This window comes from Moschus berezovskii, chromosome 7, assembly GCF_049115385.1.
Source record: "Moschus berezovskii isolate FMDL1 chromosome 7, NW_MosBer_1.0, whole genome shotgun sequence".
Classification (NCBI taxonomy): domain Eukaryota; kingdom Metazoa; phylum Chordata; class Mammalia; order Artiodactyla; family Moschidae; genus Moschus; species Moschus berezovskii.
In genome coordinates, this window is record NC_142466.1 from 34275457 (window position 1) to 34294049 (window position 18593).

The window sequence follows — 18593 nt, forward strand, 5'->3', positions numbered from 1 at the left end:
ACACACTTGAGAAGTGCAGGTGAGAACCTAAGTGGAGAATTCATGTGTTGGAAAGATCCTTGTTATATTCAGATTTCTGGCTTCTTAGTTTATTAACATTTCTTAAGTCTTAACATTCTTAAGGTTGACATGGTCACAAGAATAACCTACTTTTAAAAAATACAAACTTAATTGGTTCCCTTCTTACTTCCAAGTTTTTTATTTTATACAATAGTCAGTAGAACTAGAATTGCCTTCAGTTTTTAAAAGTACTGTTGATGGGTTTCATTTGAGTCGATTTAGAAACAACTTTGATGATGAAAAGTTTGCATGTGTGTTTATTTTTAATATTTTCATCCACATGCACTTGGTTTCATTTGAGATAGGAAATGGAAATAACAAGACGCTCTTAGAAAATCTTGTTTCTGTAGACGACTCAACCTTGCCAGAAACCACGAGGCAGTGGAAATATCACGAGAAAGCTTGTTCCTACAAGACTCCCAGACTGATTACCAGACCAAAGAAGTTCCCAGAAATTTAGCTTCAAGCAATCACTTAAAACTTAGGAAGCAAATCCAGTCTTGCTCAGAGTCACCCATTGCTAGTTATAGTAACTTTTAATGTCCCAGTCTAGTGTGAAAATCAATGTAAATAAGTCAGTATATGATTTTTACATGTTCCCTCCAAAATATATTCTTGGTACACACTTAAGATCTGTGTATTTCAGTATATGTAAATTATACCACAACATCTCTAACACTTTGAACCTATGTATTTTTTTCCCCTTACCTGATATATGTTGTTCACCTTTGATGTAACAAATAACTGTTTTCTTTTTTCTTTTAATCTTGTACCATTTGTTTCTTAAAATTTCTAGTAGCTAGGAAACTCTCCTGCCTGTTTGACTCTGCATGGGTGTTAGATGATTAATGGTTTGTAGATGTCTTCAAAATGCATGAGGCAACTTCATTTTTAAAAAGCATCTATGTGTTTTGTGTGTGTGTAAATGTATACTGTGTTTTGGGTAATAGTGTATGTTTTATGAATGTATATAAGTATGTGTGTATATATTTTGGGTAGCCATAGAAATCTAGTTATGACTTTGAACACTTGAAATTAGTGTGACAAAGCCCAGCCCAAGTTTATTGTGTATGTTGTGATTTAAATCACACTCTGGGTTATTTTGAGGGGTTAGAGCCATTCATTTAATGCAGGCAGGTCTTCCCTGGTAGGGGCTTGCCTCAGCACGTCCTGGGCGGATAGCTTTGATATCAGGTGAACATCACAACTTTAACTGCTGTGTTTACACTGTATGAGAGCTTGCTGAGGCTCTCCCTGCATCTCTCCCATAATTGCGGCTTCATTTTAGGTCTGAATACATGGACACTAAAGAGCCCTTTCCTTTTAAAGAACGCTTGTCCGTTAGGCACCTTAAGAAGCTTATTCTTTTGCGTCATTTTCTGTAAGGGTTCATACAAAGGCTTGGTGCTGAGTAATTTTGAACACGAAATTAACTCTATGGCCTTTCATGTGCCTAATGAAAGCCATAAGGGTATGATAAGAAAAAAAAAATGGAGAAAAAAATTTGCTCCTTTCTAGACAGCCAGAAGAAAAAAAGTCAAAGCAGTTGTCTTTGAACCAGGGAAGGATTTATTCTTAAGGCCCTCCAACCTGTTTTTCCCATTAGCTAGGAAAGCAGTGCTGGGGCTTTTAAATTAAAAAAAAAAAATTATCATGAAATAATTATAGAACAAATGATTTAAGATTGTATCCAGATTTTGCATCAACACCCTTTAGTTGACTAATTAAATAAAGGCTGTAGCTTCAAATAACATCCCACCTGTTTGGCTTGTGTGAGGATCTGGCATGACAGAATTGCAGTAGCTTGGCTAAAAAAAAGAAAGAAAAAGCAAAGTAACCCAGAAACCCTTCATTTCCCTTTAGCTATTTTTTGGGTATTCTTTGGAATTGGAATCTATTACTGCATTCTTCTTTCAGCCGTGCTTCTTAGAAGCATATAGACATGTATTTTAGACATTAGACTAAAGAAAACTTCATCTAAAACATGCCCTTTCCTGAACAGTAAACCACAACTGGTCAGACATCCTTATTTTTTGTTTTAGTAGCTTTTTTCCCCTTTAGATACTTCTGCTGTGTTACGATTTTTATGACCAACTTGCCAATGTAATTTCAAGTTTTAATTTTGTCTTTGGGTGTGCTGGTTCACTTATCCTAACAGACTCCATTTTCTGAAATTCTGGAGTGGTCCAAGAAAAAACCTAACCACCACCTGACGATGTATCTCTTTTTTGCGCTTCTCCTCATGTGATGGGAGTCCTTTTGCTTCTTTTACTTTCTTTCACCCCCAATCCCTTACCCCTTGTCACTTAGAGTGTATGAAGTTTCATTAATGATCTTTTTAATGAGCACTTTTGCTTTCTCCCCTGTACTGAAGAAACCTACCTTTGAAACAAGGTTATGGTACTTAGGCAACCATTTCTAAAAAAGCCCTATGATTTATCTGTTCAGTTTCTTTATTATATGATTTTGTCCAAAAATATATTTAGCTTGTTGGAGTCTCTAATGAGAGTTGGCTAAGAACTTATGTAGTAGAATTATTCTTCCCATTTTGAAATATATAACTTCAAATTGTATCTTGTGCATAAACAGAAAAACCTGCAGTATTCATTCAGACTCTGACATAGTCACTAATTTTTTTAACTGTTCTCAGTATAACTGTATAGTCTCACAATATTTTAACATAGAGACTGTGCTTATTAAAATAAAATGCGTGCTTTATCTAAGTATGCAAAGGTATTATAAAATATTAAATTAAACTAGTTAGAGCTTGTGGCACATTGGTTAATCAGTTTTACATGATAGAGACCAAGTGGAAATAACGCATGAAATTGTAAAGCAAATAAAATTAATTAGTAACTTCCACAAAAAAGTATGTTTATGCAAGAGCATTGTTACCTACCAATGTTTAGGATAATTTCTGGATTAAGATAATTTATGGTGGTGCCTTTCAAGGAGCCCAATTATCTTGTAACTAATACAACATGGGATAAAATTAGTCCCTTTTTAACTACAGTGAGAAAATTCAAGAGCCCTGGCTTCATAGACTAAATATCTGAGTAGACAAATTGCTGAAAGAGTGCAGCGAAATAAGAGAAATTGCTACAGATACTCCAAGTTACAGTGTTTGTTATTAAACATTGGTCACTGTGAAAATATGGTTTCCATATGGGATATGCTATATGTAATTTATACAAACCACGCTAGTAATAGAGATTCTACCAAGTTGGCACTGAACCCAAACTATTGATATAATGGAATATATAAGGAAATTGCTGGTATATTTTGGGGTTGGGTTGAAAAGAAAATACCTTTATTAGTGTGATATTCCCCCCCCACACACCCCCCGTGTAGTTTATGCCACTGCTGGAGTCAGATTCTTGGACTCAACCTTGGTGTTTAAGAATGAAATAGTTGAAAGTTTACATATAGGATAATTTTGGTAACTTAAGTGACAATAATCCTCAAGTTAGATTTTTTTTGAGTGCACTACTTTTAATACTATAATCATATTTAGTTTACCTATTACTAGGCTGCTGCTGCGTCACTTCAGTCGTGTCCAACTTTGTGCGACCCCATAGATGGAAGCCCACCAGGGTCCCCCGTCCCTGGGATTCTCCAGGCAAGAACACTGGAGTGGTTTGCCATTTCCTTCTCCAATGTGTGAAAGTGAAAAGTGAAAGTGAAGTCGCTCAGTCGTGTCCGACCCCCAGCAACCCCACAGACTGCAGCCTACCAGGCTCCTCCATCCATGGGATTCTCCAGGCAAGAGTACTGGAGTGGCTTGCTATTGCCTTCTCCGTATTACTAGGCAGATACTCATATTTCATGAGACTAATTATAACAACTGTCTTCGGAGAAAATTGGGAAAATAATAAGAGCTGATGATACCCTTAAATAAAAATGTTTTAAGTAGGGGAGACTAGTGGAGGAATAGACATACATTGACATTTCCAGAAAAGAAAGGTGCTATTTTTGTCATGTTCCTAAGTCTGTTCCATGTGCATGGTGGATAAGTTGGAAGTGGAAAGTATAATTTATATAAATAGTTCTAGGTAGTTCAAAAGCCAAGATAAGTAGAGGAGTCCTGTTGTGGAACAAACTCTGTTTAGGGGAGAAATCTAATTAGAAATCACCTATGTTTATGTAAACATGATGAGAAAAAAATTGGGTAGCATAGTTTAATAAATAGCACTGGTACATTTACGTGGGTTGTGACACTTTATTCTCTGCCTAATCGTTTACAAGCAGGCCTAAGTTTTGCATGTGATTAAAAAAAAATAAACAGTTTTATTATATTTGCCACCCACTGAAATTCTGACTTTGGAATACATTTTGGGTAATTCAGAACAGATTAAATGAAGACTTTTCTTTTAAATCTGATATTAGGTGTTTTCCTTGTTTTATGGTTCTTGTTACAGGCATCATACAAACATCCTTTAGTTTGCAAACTGCTATGTACTTGGATTTGTGTAGATACATTATTGTGGTGGTGTTGTGATATACCATATTTCAAAATACTTCAGTAATTATTAGGCAGTTAAGAACAATGAGGATGGAAAATATCCCAGAAAATAGTGATATCATATAAAACTATTGAATACTTTTAGTTGGTAACTAACAATGAATATATTGGAGTGGAAATAATTGTGAAGTAGAGCTACAGCACTACAAAAAAATGTTGTTTGACATAGTTGGAGATAGAACTTTTATAGTTAGAAATTATTTTTTAAGAGGTTCTTGAGTAGAAAAGAAAGTGAGATTTTAGTTAGGCTTCAGAATAGGCAGAATGAAACAGTACAATAGGGTTTGATCTGTTGTCTGCCTAGTTAAGGCTCACTAATACTTTCTCATATGCCCTTGTTCATCCCTGCACTGGAACAGAACCTAGTTTTCTACTTTTGTTCTCTGATACAGGGCCCTCGTACTTCAGTAAATAGAGAGCTGTACCTTCTCAGACATCTAAACAATGGCAGTAATCTATAACTGCTATTCGTTATGTTGCAGAGGCAAATTGCGCAGAAAATTAGGGATAATTTTAAAAAGATGAAATACAGGTGGCTCATCTAAAACAGACTCCAATTAAAACCACATTGTATTGAATAGAGCCTGCTTTAGATAGACTCCTCTTCATGCTAAATACGAATGAAGCAACCATTTTAGATATAATAGCTGGTATCTGGATTTTAATGTGATCAGTTCTCATGCTTCAGGGCCCAGATAGTACCAGCTGGGATTAAGAAACCTGCCCTGCTATAAAACTCGATTATATTGTTTTCCCCAAGGATATTGCATTAGAAATTATTGAGAAGGTGGCTTTTATGGGGTATAGACTTTTGCATAAAAGTTGGTGCTGAAATTTGACTGGTATCAGAATTTGCATCACAATGTTTTATCTGATATTTTATGAATTAAATGCATGAAATTAGGCCCTGAGATTGTGTCTCAGCCAAAGACAGGGCAGCTGGTCCCCAACGTAATGGGTGAACAAAGGTGTGCTGCTGCTGCTGCTAAGTCGCTTCAGTCGTGTCCAGCTCTGTGTGACCCCATAGACGGCAGCCCACCAGGCTCCCCCGTCCCTGGGATTCTCCAGGCAAGAACACTGGAGTGGGTTGCCATTGCCTTCTCCAATGTGATAAGTGAAAGTGAAGTCACTCAGTCGTGTCCGACTCTTTGCAACCCCATGGACTGCAGCCTACCAGGCTCCTCTGTCCATGGGATTTTCCAGGCAAGAGTACTGGAGTGGGTTGCCATTGCCTTCTCCAATGTGATAAGTGAAAGTGAAGTCACTCAGTCGTCTCCGACTCTTTGCAACCCCATGGACTGCAGCCTACCAGGCTCCTCCGTCCATGGGATTTTCCAGGCAAGAGTACTGGAGTGGGTTGCCATTGCCTTCTCTGAACAAAGGTGTGGTCTTGACCTAAGTGTGCACTGTCTGTCTTGTGGCTTATGCCAAGTGTTTTACCTGTTAACCTTATCAAGAGAGTAAATTTTCCAAGATTTGGTTGGTCCGATATGCTAACATCTGCCATTAGTAGCGACTTGACAAATTGGTCTCTTTAATTATGATTTTATCAGTTTGACTGAATGAGATCAGCAAAATGATTTGGGAATATTGTGCTTTTACATATGCAGATTATATATTTATTTTTGTTACATTAATCTTTCTTGATTTTCAGCCTCTGGAAGACATAGAGGGCCATGACAGTTTTATTTATTTATTTTTCTTTTCAAGAAATTATTAGTGAATGAGCTATCTAGGGAAATGAATTGCTTGAGAGACAAGAAGCAGGGCTGTTTATTCCAGAGTTTCCGGTGCCTGAAACAGTACCTGGCACATGGGAAGTGTTGCTTTATTGAAGTCTCCCTCCTGCAAGATGACAGAGTTAGTTCTGACTCATGGGGAATAGCGCTAGGAGCTGCAGCCGTTCTCACTGTTTGTTTAGAAGATGGGAACTCAGAACCTCTTCAAAGGGACAGACGAGATCTGCTGTGGTTGGACTCTGCCTCCTTGTTCCGCCGCCACTCTTGTCTGTTCATGCCCCAGCAGCACAGATCGGCTTGGACTTCTCTGATCCTGTGCTATTTCTCACTGTCCGCTTTCTCCCACACTGACCCTCTTTCTTCACTTTTCTCATTCTGCATGGTCGGCTGCTGAACTTGTTTATAATTATGTTTTCATCTTGTATTGGCATATAGTTGTTTTACAGTACTGTGTGAGTTTCAGGTGTACATAAAGTGATTCAGTTATACATATACGTATATTCACTCTTTCTCAGATTCTTTTCCCATGTAGGTTAATACAGAATATCGAATACCGTTTCCTGTGCTATACAGTAGGTTCTTGTTGATTGTCTGTTTTATGTATAATAGTGTGTATAGGTAAATCCCAGAATCCTAATTTATCCCATGCTTCCCCCTTTGTAACCAGAACTTTGTTTCTGAAGCCTGTGAATCTATTTCTGTTTTGTAAATAAGTTCAGTGGTATCGTTTTTTTTGATTCCACATAAAAGTGGTATCATGTGATATTTATTTTTCTCTGCCTGACTTCACTTAATGTGATAATCTCTACGTCTGTCCATGTTGCTGCAAATGACATTGTTTCATTCTTTTTATGGCTAATACTCCACGTCATTATCCATTTCTCTGTTGATGGACATTTAGTTTGCTTCCACAACTTATTTACTGTAAGTAGTGCTTCAGTGAACAGTGGGGTGCATGTATCTTTTCAAGTTAGGGTTTTCTGCTTTTTTCCTGAAGTCTTCTCAAAACCCCAATAAGTAAGTACCACTCTTCTGTTTCCTAAAGTGTTCACTGTGGATTTCTGCTACTCATCTATACAGTATGTTAATTTTTTTTTTGTTTTCTCCTGAAGTAGGCCCTTTCTGACATCAAGAAATTTTTAGCAGCCTTTTGTTCAAACCTGAACATAGACACAATGCTCAGCCATGATCATTGGTCAATACTTGCCAAGTGAGTGTCCATGCCAGTCCTCTCAGAATTCATAGAATCAATGAGAAACTTGTGATGTGTCTTTAACAATAAATCCAATTACTGGGTTTGATTCTAAGTCCTTTATTACAAGAGTACTGTGGTTAATCTAGTTGTCTCTGCCATGTTTCAACCTAGATAAGCACATTTTACAGATCTGCTCTATTGGGTTCATCCTGTTGTAGTATCACACACAACCAAGGACCCTGGATTGTGTTCTGTGAGAGCTACAACCGTGTACCGGAAGAATGGCGTCTCAGGGGTGGGTGGGCGTGGACTTCCGTTTTATGGGAGTACTTTGGCAATTACAAGTGCCATTGAAAAGTATTATTTTTATTAGAGAGGTGAAGATTTTGATCTAGGTTCATTAATTTTATAAGTTTGAATTAACAAAGGCTAGTTTGTAGCTTACATTATGAGAGTACCCTTTTCAAAAAGAGTGGGACACAGCTTAGCAACTAAACAAACAATAAATGAATCAATACTAGTCTTCCTATTTAAAAACAAAAAAGAGAGACAAATTTTAAACATCGTTTTTAAAAGAATTAAAGTAATTCAATTTTTAATTTTGAGGAAAACGCTACATTTTTCTTCCCTTTTCTCATCCTGCATTGCTTTACCAATGGTATTTTCCACAGAGGTGTTAATAATTTTAGAATATTTTCTTACCTCTTTTTTTTCTTATATTCATTTCAAAAATAGAAATAGGGTTATCCTGTGTGTACTGCTTCATAAACTGCATTTTTGATTATTAGTCTATTTTAATTTTCCAGCTGTGAAATTACTGTGGTTTTTAATGATTTTTTTAGTAGTTTTACCATAATTTGGGTTTAACTGTATCAGTTCTCTTTACTCTGTAATTTCATAATCCAGTTTTGGTTAGAGAATATTCTTTATTTGATATGGACTAAGTGCTGCAGACTTGTCATTATTTTTTATTTAAATACTATGTCTTATTTATCAGTACATTATTTTTCAAATCCATGTTTTAGTGAACATTTGAAGTCTTATTCTTTGTGCTTGACTCTTAAGTCCGTCATTTGCTCTTTCTGCTTTGCTGTCAGTGCTCTCAACACTGACCCATCTGCCTGACTTGATCCAACCACAGGGATGGATGTGACTTCTGGACTGACCCCCAAGCACTTGCCTTTAACCAGCCCAACCCTGAACGCACCCAAACACTCACAGCAAAATTCACTTAGGAAGCATTTAAACCACGAGGGTCGAGGTTTCCTGTTCACGGAGTGAATCTTCTGACCCTTCTTTAAGTGTCATATTGATAATAGCTTCATTTTAAAAAATGATCATAGAACTGTAGTAGAAACAGAAAAGGCATGTGGATATGACTTTGGGATGAGGTTTTTGCTGAATGAAGCATCTTGACAACATAAGCTTAGAGCGATGTGTTTGGCTAAATTAAGCAATAAAGGAAAATATCAAAGGCAGACCTTCCCTGTTAGTCCTTACATGTGACTTCCTTATATTTAAAATGCTTGTCCAAACAAAAAGTAATTTCACTATTTTTTTCCCCCTGATTGAGACTTTGGCAAAGCCAAGAATGAAAACTCTGAAGTCTTTTTCTCAGAGAAAACCTGATGAGATGGTTCTTAGACACTGCATAAAAGCTACTGTTCACTTAATAATGTTCGTAAAATTTTATTAGCTATTGCCTTCACATGCTCTAAAGGTTAAGAAAAAAACCCTACCATTTCCACTTACATTTTAGACGAATGCTGCTGGACTTTCTTTCCCTTTAACAGTAATGTTTATCCATTTGAATGTTGTTTCACAGAAAGGAAAAGTGAGTTTGTGTAAAAATATCTAGGGCTTGCCAGGGAATTTTTTTTCAGAATGCTCTGTGGTTACAAACGAAGCTTATTGTATAAACGGCAGGTTTGAATTTTTGTAGTAGCTCGTGGCATGAGTTGATTATCTGCGAAATGTCCGATATGTGTGTTTTGTGTGGGTTTGTTTTTGAGCCCGTCTGTAAGTAGATGGTTAGGGTGCACTTCTTGTCTGTGTCTCTCACCTCCCGTATTTAGATCCATGGATGGACACAATCATTAGTCTAAGGCAGGTCCCCAAAGAGGCACATGGGTGGGTGGATGGGAGAGAGACATATTCCTTTTATCATCCCCTGGAGGCATTCCACTTGACACAGTGACAACAGTTTTGAAAAAGCTGAAGTTCTTTGAATTTGTGGGTCTTCTCTCCACCTCTGAATTTCCCAAAACTTTCTCCAGACAAGATGGCTGGCACATCGTGAGGACAGAGCAGAGACTCAGAACAGAGAGACAAAGCCGCCCTGAGAAGGCAGACACACTTCTATTGCTTGTGGTTTTTCAGTGCAGCTGCTTTCAGATGGGCCGGCTTGTGCTATGCTGGTTCCACTGCCAGAGCAAGACTGTCACACAGCTGGTAGTACTTACTGTACTTGCGGGAAAGTATGTGATTCATTAGTTGGAACCGTATGTTTTTCACCAGTTCTGGTCATGTTTTTGTTAGGATGTGGTAAAAACATAAGCAGGGGGTGAAGGGACAATGGAAACATGTGACTTGTTAAGCGTTGGCCCCAACCCATTATTAGCTAAATTGTACACCATAAAATGTCCTCTGTACCTCATAAGACAAATGACTTAATTTTTTCTTCCTCAGTTGAGGTCATTTAGTCGTAAGTAGTAAAAATTATCAACACGGAGCTCTTTTGCTCTTTTTCTTTTCTGTAAAGTATGATGATCCGTTTAAACCCCAAATTACAATACGAAGAGAAGTCATGCAAGTAAAAGACATTAATTTGCAGAAAAATGCCCATGACGGGTGAAGAGCTTTAACTGGAGTGAACTCCTGCTACCGATAAAATATGAGTCTGGTGTTCCAGCTAAGAGGAACCACTCCAAGTACGGCAGGGTGTGAGGAGAACAGTTAATGGGAGTTCCTTTGTCTGCTCGCTATCAGGCAGGCTGCAGTTGACTGGCTGGAGGGACATGGGACTCTCTTGGTGTCATTAATGGGTTCACATCACAGTATCTGAAATGATCTGTGTTGTATCTTGCAGAACCATTGGTGTGAACTGCATTGAACACCAGCCTACAATCAGGTATTTTGTGAGCTTGTGAATATTGTGCAACTTGCCCCATCCTGACCTTATTCTTTGGAAAATGAATGCCATCTCTGCTTGGCCTGTGTTCCCTTTCCATAGGTATTTCTTTTAATATTTGCTTTCCTCTCTTTTCTTTAAACACTAGGGATGCTTTTCCTGCGTTCCCACCCCCATCACCTCTGCGGAGATAGGTGACATTATTGCAGTCTTTCTAGGTAAAATTTGGCAGATTACTCCTCTACCCGTGGACTGTTTGAGCTGTTCCCATTTCCGAGAGTTTTGCACCGTTCATGCCTCAGCACTCACACTCCTATAGTTGCTGGACTCTGCAGAATTAGAACCAGGGCTGTCTCTGACAATTAGCTCAGCTGGCTGCAGCGTAAATAAAGGAATGCGCTCAGGGGCTATAGTCTGTGACACGGTTTAACAGAGCGTAAAAAGGTGCATCTGTTCCATGCCTGGATCCAGTCGCCTCACTGTCACCAGGAACTTACCGACACGGAGACATGCCCGTGCTGTTTGGTAAACAAGCGGCAGGTATTAAATTAACCAGGCTGGGAGCATGCAAAAGTGCTGCTTTATTAAAAGCCCTGCTCTCTCAGCTCGCCGCTGGGTCACAAGCTAGAGCATCTCTTCTTAAGATGACTCATGGCACTGCATACTTCAACACTCTGTCTTCACTTCCAGAGAGGACCCTTGACCTTTGATCGCCTGATGGAACCTTGTGCTTGCAGAGGAGCGAGGAAGCAGAAGGAAGGGTGTATGTGTGCAGTTGGCAGGCCAAGTCAGGAGGCAACCTGGATCCAGGTTTTATTTTCAATCGCACTGTGGAATCCAGGACCAAACTACAGCCAGGGTTTTGTTTTGGTTTGTTTGTCCTGCCTTTCTGCCTCACCCTCCTCCTGGCTCCTCCGCTTGATTTGAGATCTGCAATAAGGAGGGAATCACTGTATAATCAGGGTTGTTCTCTGTCCACCTGTGTTGGGTAGACAACAAACATCTTGTAATAAACTTGTACCTAATACAGTTGTACTTTTCTTTTTTGGCGTTTATTTGCCTTTGCATTCAAGTTTTCTAATGGAAAAAAGAACCATGTTTTAAAAATTTTTTGCTTGCATTTAGCAATGTAGTGATTTTTAAAGTTTGGTTTTTCCCCAGCGTCAGGAATGCTGTGCAGAGAGTTCTCTATGTTGACATGTTGATATGTTCTTCGTTTTCATGGTCTTCTCATCTTTTTCCAGCAATCTGCTTAGGTCTGTAGGCAACCCGGGTAATTTTCAGTCTACACATCTGTGCAGTAGAGACCCTTGTTTCAGAGATTTTCCCGTTCCCCTCCTGGTTGTGTTTCTTTTTAGGGCCCCATCTAGCTCCTCATCCATTAGAAGATGATGTAATGCCAATGGGATCTAGCCCCACACAGCTTGAATTAAAATGATTCCAGTTGGTGATACTTGAATGTGAATGACCAGGAGGCGTGATGCGTTCAACACTGTATTTGAAGTGCTCACCTTGGAAATCCCTCTCCTGGTTGTACAGGCGCTTTGGTCCTCATTCTGGCTATCTCCAAGCCACACCTGCATGCCTGCTGTCCAGACCCATCTTTTATTGCTCTCTGTTATTGCTCTCTGTCTTTCCAGAGTGAGGTCTGGGTGGAGGAGTGAGGTGCAGGCAGGGTGAGAGGGTGGGGAGGCAGCGTCCTTTCTTATTTCTTGTTCAGAAGGGGAGAGAGCTGGACAGGAAAGTGTCCCACTATCCAGAGAGTGGTGATGCCTCACAATCGCTTTATCTTTGTAACATCTTTGCTGTATGAAGTTTAATAAGCCAGCTGTGCAGTTCTTTGAAAGCCAGTGGATTCCATTTTTCATTTGTTTCCACCCTCTTTGCTCTGAGCTTTCACTCCCTGTTTCCTTATCCCTCCCTACCCACTTCTTTATCTCAGGGGAGTTCCCTGAGTAGCAAGACTGAAAAAGAGCCGAGGTTTATGTTAGAAGAAATTAAGGTTAATGATCATTGGCTCATTTTCATATTCTGTGGGTGTGGATGGAGGAGTAATCAGTGCAGGTGGCCCTGCCAGTTGGGAGTTTTTCTTTGTCATCAAGAAAATAAGGAGAGCGCCGGGATTGAATTACCACAACTATTTCAGGACTAAACATATTTCATTTCCCGATCGGGTCTGGCTTAAGGACACAAAGCTGACATTAATTTTATCCAAAGAAAAGCACAGCAATTTTTTTCCCCTTGTTTTATAATTTGACTGAATGCATAGGGGTGGATGCATGTTCAAATTTAATTCTAGTATAATCTTACAAATAATACTCTGAAAAGCAGAGGGGTTTTGATTCAGTTTGACAGTTTATGTTTCTGTGCCCAATTACCACTTAGTTATTGAATGTTAAAGAGCTGCTTTCTAAACTGTGCACTCGGACCGCACCAATTGGCTTCCCAGCTGCCTGCTATTACAGTTGAGGTGCACCCCGCTCACTTTTTAAAGGATGTACACATTGAAAGGAGTTATGTTTAGCTAGCAAAGGAAGTGGGGGATTTGGTTAGGAAGTGCTTGCTGGCCTTGAAAAACTATCTTGTGTGCAGTCTAATTTCAGCCACATAAAGACCTTTCTTTAGAGAAATATTTGTTGGATTTAAAGAATAAACTTAAATGCCCAGATAAACTGGGGAAATAACCATGACTTTAAGAAAACAAAGTGTAGCTTCTATTTGGAATACTTGGAACCATCCCTTAAAGTTTTTGTTTTCAATGCCACTAATGCAGCTTTGTACACGTGAGGGATTCAGGGCATGGAAAATGGAAAAGTTGACCAGGGACAATAGAAGCCATTGAGGAAGAGTGTCCACATGAGCCATGCATGGTAGGTTTTGGCTTTCTTAGCAGAATGCAGCTTGAGTGACCTGATTTGTTTTTACAGCACAAGGTTTATTTGGCTGTGACAGTGTGAGTGTAACATTAATGACACTAATGTAAAATTAACTTTTATGTTGCGTGAGCACTTTTTCTTGCCTCTCTCTTTAAAATGGCAAGTATTTTTTGTGTGTGTGCCTGTGTTGCCACAGTGAGCGTTTATATAACCCCATCAGCCACAAAAAGTTTGGGATAGTCAGGTAGCTCTGCTAGCATATGTCAGGCAAGTACAAGTAAAGGTGAGTTTTGGTTTTGATATCCCTGTGGTATGAGGCTCCATGCAGCTGAATATTCATTGTGTGCCCATTAATATGAATACTTCGTCTGGATTATTAATAACACATGAAGAGACCATTCTCAAACATTCAGAGGGCAAGAATGTTTGAGTGGTTTCTGAAAGTTCTTTGCTGTGGAGGAATAAGATTATTTCTTTCTAACATGGCAGTTAAGTTATAACTCGGGCATTGTAAACTATTTTAAAAAAAATTCGGTGTATCTTATAAAATTGCTAGGTAAGACTCATCCAACTTAATATTGAATGAAATGATCATTTGAAATCTATATGATTTTCAGATTAGAATGTTTAAGCAAATCATGGTGTATATTTGTTTTAAGAAGCATTGAACAAAAGTACATACAGAAACACTCAGTAATTCATTTTTATAAGGTATCATCCCATCCTGTTTCTTGCTTTGCTTTTCACTGAATCCTTTTCACCTTGCCTGTTACTGACAGACCTCAAAACTGGACTTACTTTGAATTTCTCAAGACTTCTGGTAAGAACCATTCACATTTTGACCCATGTACATCTGGTTTTAACCAAGCAAAGGGGACCTGTAAATTAATTCCACCTCAATTTAGTTTATCTGTTATACATTAAGAACAATGCTAAAACCTAATAATTTAATGCTTTGCTTTCATATAAGTTAGATTCTTAGTATCAGCTATAGTTCAGACTATAATGCTGGCTATGTGTCTGCTGAAATGCTATGCAGAGCATGATGGCTTAAGCCATTTGGATGGCTTTCTTTCCAGGCTCCTCAGCTTTCACCTATCTGCCAGCGCTCTTTACTTTGATCTTGGATGTCTTTCAGAAGGTCCCACATTCCATGCTTTCCTCCCTTTGGATGCATAGAGTATGGCAGAACTCATTTGTAGCTCTTTTCTCACTTATGTTTGAATTTTAAACTCATCATGCCAAGAAGTAACTCAATCTGGTACAGTCTGCTGAGTCTCTCCTAGTTCCTGACTCCTGAGTCCTGTAAGCTATACTTTCAATTTCTTGTGGCTGACCTTTCTATCTCATCCACTGGAATATATCCATAAATGAGGGCTGTGTGCATGTAGGTGTGTTTTACACACACAGTCACATACTCTAGCATGGTGTTTAGTGTGCCAGAATGTAGAGTTTAGTTTCACCGTCATTTGGGTTAAAAATACATGTATTAAACAGATACTGGATTTGTGTCCTGCATTTAATCTCTTCCTGATTTCCATTTCCTTTCTCCACTTTAGGCAGCACACTGATCAAATTCTCAATGTAATCTGCAAAATAAAATGTTTGTTCCTATCAAGGAACGTAGCGAATAAAGTCCTCCATCGTTCCTTATTAGGAAGTAAATAACAGTGTGTAATTAAGTATTTAAAATGTCACCTGAATTGTTGTTCTTCATCCTTAGCCCTGTTACGGTCACTTAGCACAAGCAGTACGACTTGTGGGAACAGCAGGCTCCTAAAAATATTCTCTTTGGGCCTGGCCACCCAAGAGCTGTATGAGGAGGTGTTTCAGGAATTATCACAAAGTTAGGCATAACTGATGGGACCTGTGCAACTCTTGCGCTAAAAATTGTGCCTCCATGAGGGATGAACTGCACATTATAATGGAAGATACACTCCCTCTGATTATGTGAAATCTCTAAAGCTTTTCTGAGGTTTCTGTAAAGGATGTCTGCCTTAGTAGCCTACTTACCTAATGAATTGCCGTCAGATGTACCCATGACATTGAGCTTGAAATCATAAAACAAGCCACTCACTTCACTGCTTTATAAGCCCATATCCATCCAGGGCCTACACATTCTTTATTTTATATATCATGGTGGGTTGTTAGTCACTGATGGAATTCATATGATGAATAAATTTTACATTAATAAGTTAATACATTAAAACAGTCTACCCACCATTCTGAAAAGCTTTAGTTAAAACCATCAGTCAGCTGTCATTTCTTGAATTAATTGAATAATGAATAAAACCTGTTTCCCTGTTGTTTGTTACTGCTGCTTTATAGCAGGCTGAATGAAAAGGAACCATGGGTTTTAGGAATGATAATCTGAAAAATTTGAAATTTTGGAGGTGTAAAACTTTGGAGGTATTGATAAATTCTTGATTTTTATTCCTCTCATTTGAAAATGATGCAGCTCAGAAAATTAACCAAGCAGACCATGGTCAAGTAACCAACAACTGACTGAAAAGGACCAGAGTCCTCTTGTCTAGACCAGTATTGTCCAGTAAGTAGCAAGATAAGCAATTTTATGATTTAAGATTTTCTAGTAGCCACATTGCAAGTATAAAGAAACAGGTGAAGTCAATTTGAATAATATGTTATTTAACCCAATGTATCAAAATTATAATTTCCACGTACAAATAGGTATAAAAATATGTAATCATTGTGAATATTTATCAGTATCTTACAATCTTTTTTCACATGCAGTCTTCAGAATCCAGCATCTCTTTTGCATGCACAGCACATCTCAACCTGTGCTAGTTAGTTCTCAACGAACGAACCATGATTCAAGTGCTCAGTATCCACTGTAGCTAGTGGCTACCATGTAGCATAGGTTTCAACACCAATCAAGTTTTCTTTCCAGCTGTGATAGCAGTGTGCATGCATGCTCAGTTGTGTCAAACTCTTTGCAACCCATGGACTCATCTGTCCATGGATTTCCCAGGCAAAAATACCTGGAGTGGGTTGCTATTTCCTACTCCAGGGGATTTTCTCGATCTAGGGATCAAACTTGAGTCTCCTGCATTGGCAGGTGGATTCTTTACCACTGAACTACCTGGGAAGCCCCCTGAGAGCAATATAATAGCTTCTAAAGGCTTGACTGGGCTCTTTCCAGTCCCCGTTTTGGTTAGTTTAGGAGAGCTGATGACTCTAGATATGCACATGAAAATGTAACTGAAACTTGGGGTACAGAGTCTCTGATAGAAGCACATTTATTAAGGTATCACCCCTCTGGTCGGCATTTTTAACTGCTTGGTCAGTGCTTAGCAGAACCTCAAGCAAGCAAATGTTTTCAGAATAAGTTATTGACTCTCTTTCTTCTTTACCGTTCCCCATGTGAAGCCACAGTGTCTCAGTTTCCTAACCACACACACAGGCGGTGCTGGAATCGGGGGACCGTTGTGTCTCCCTCTACTTCCCCTCTTGGAGGTTGAAGGTAGTGCAGTCTGGTACTGCCCTGAGCTGAGGCTGTCCACCATCTGTGTGAGGAATTCACAGTCTCAGACAAAAGAAATTGGCAACGTCTTCCCTCTGTCTGTTCTCCAGATTCTCAAGATAGCCATAAAACACCTGGACAAAATCAGCAGGTGATGGCAAGGGGAGAGAGCATGATCAGTCACAGGCATTGTTGAATCCTTTGAACATTACTTATGGCCTGGACATTGCTGTCACCAGGCACAGTTTGATCTTGGGTAAGTTTTCTGGAAAAGCTTCATTCCCTGGCTCTGTGACAACAACGGAACCAGATAACACTGCCGATAGGGGAGAGAAGAGGCCAGCAAGGCTTCCCTGCCTGAAGGTATAGCCACTGTAGGCGGTGTTGCCTCCGCGTGTGGAAGAGCATCCTACAGAAATAAGTCATATCACCAGCTACAGGGAGCGTGCTATGGAGATCAGTGTTCTTGCTGTTTCACTCGAGGAATGAAAATTTTCTCTCATCTACTTACAACAGTTCATCAACTGTTTTCAGAACGTGGGTGCTTGATCGGCATGGTTCATATGCTGTGTTCTTTTAATGTACCTTAAAATCTATTTTCTGCACTTGACTTGAAAGAGGAGAGTCGGCATTACGTTAGTCATAGGTTTTAAAAAATCTTTTGTTGTGACGGTTATACCTATCCACACCCACACTTTTACACAATTTGTGTCCCTAGGACTCCTCTGTACGTCTTTGTTAGAGAAGGGTAAATGTAACATTAAAACCTTCCAAAAAGCCACCTAGGTTTATCTTTCCAACCACCTACGTTTATCTTTCCAACATCCTCATCTTGTGTCACATGCTTGCTTTCTCAACTTTTGTTTTGATGATGAACTCACAAGATGCAGTAGATAGTAAAACATCATTCGGATTATCTGAATTTTCTGTGACTGTTTAGTGCCACTGAATTGCATATAATGGAGTCTGGTAAAGAAAGGAAGTGTTTTAATGGACCAGAAAGTTGGCTTTGAAGAAATGGCACTTTGGGCAGTAGAAGCTCTGAACAAAGTCCTTTCACTGTTACCTCTTCATCTGTGAGGGTTAGAGTTTAATATAGTGGTAGTTAGCTTTGTTTGCTGCTGCCAGTTTTCAGGGTCACATCTTAGCCATGATTTTTCTTTCCAGCAAGAGGCCTGAACCAAAGCAGAAGCTGCATTGTTTAATTCAGAATTATTCCCCTCTTCCTTTGGCTGTGTCTACAAATGTAACCCTTTTTCATATAAATGGCGTCAAGCTTCATTGAATTTAGCTCAGTCTTGTTAAGTACATTAACACTGTGTTCTGTCATTCATTACATGAGAATTAGTTGTCTATTACAAAGTGGGGGGTTTTGTTTGGAGCCCGATCTTCATGGGAAGAAAGCCACATGTGCTTTCTTAATGTCCTGAGTGTGTTGAATCCTGGACTTGTTTGTGACTTGCATGCCATTGAAACTGTCACGCAAAATGCCAATTCTACCATTGGGAAGCCCACCTTATATTAAGCAAGAGAACTCTGTAAGAGAAGAACACTTATCACCTTCCATTAAAAAAAAAAAAAATCCCCTCT

The 18593-nt window shown here is 39.0% G+C and overlaps 1 protein-coding gene across 6 annotated transcripts in view; it reads left to right on the plus strand.

The window, feature by feature from the left end:
• Window positions 1-18593, plus strand: part of BNC2 (basonuclin zinc finger protein 2) — a 490816-nt gene that overhangs the window by 256764 nt on the left and 215459 nt on the right. The window contains exon 3 of one of the 6 annotated variants that reach the window (XM_088837887.1): window positions 10605-10646. The exons of the other annotated variants lie outside the window; for them this stretch is intronic. The gene's annotated coding sequence lies outside the window, so the exon portion shown is untranslated. The remainder of the gene's footprint in view (window positions 1-10604; window positions 10647-18593) is intronic. 6 annotated transcript variants of the gene reach the window in all.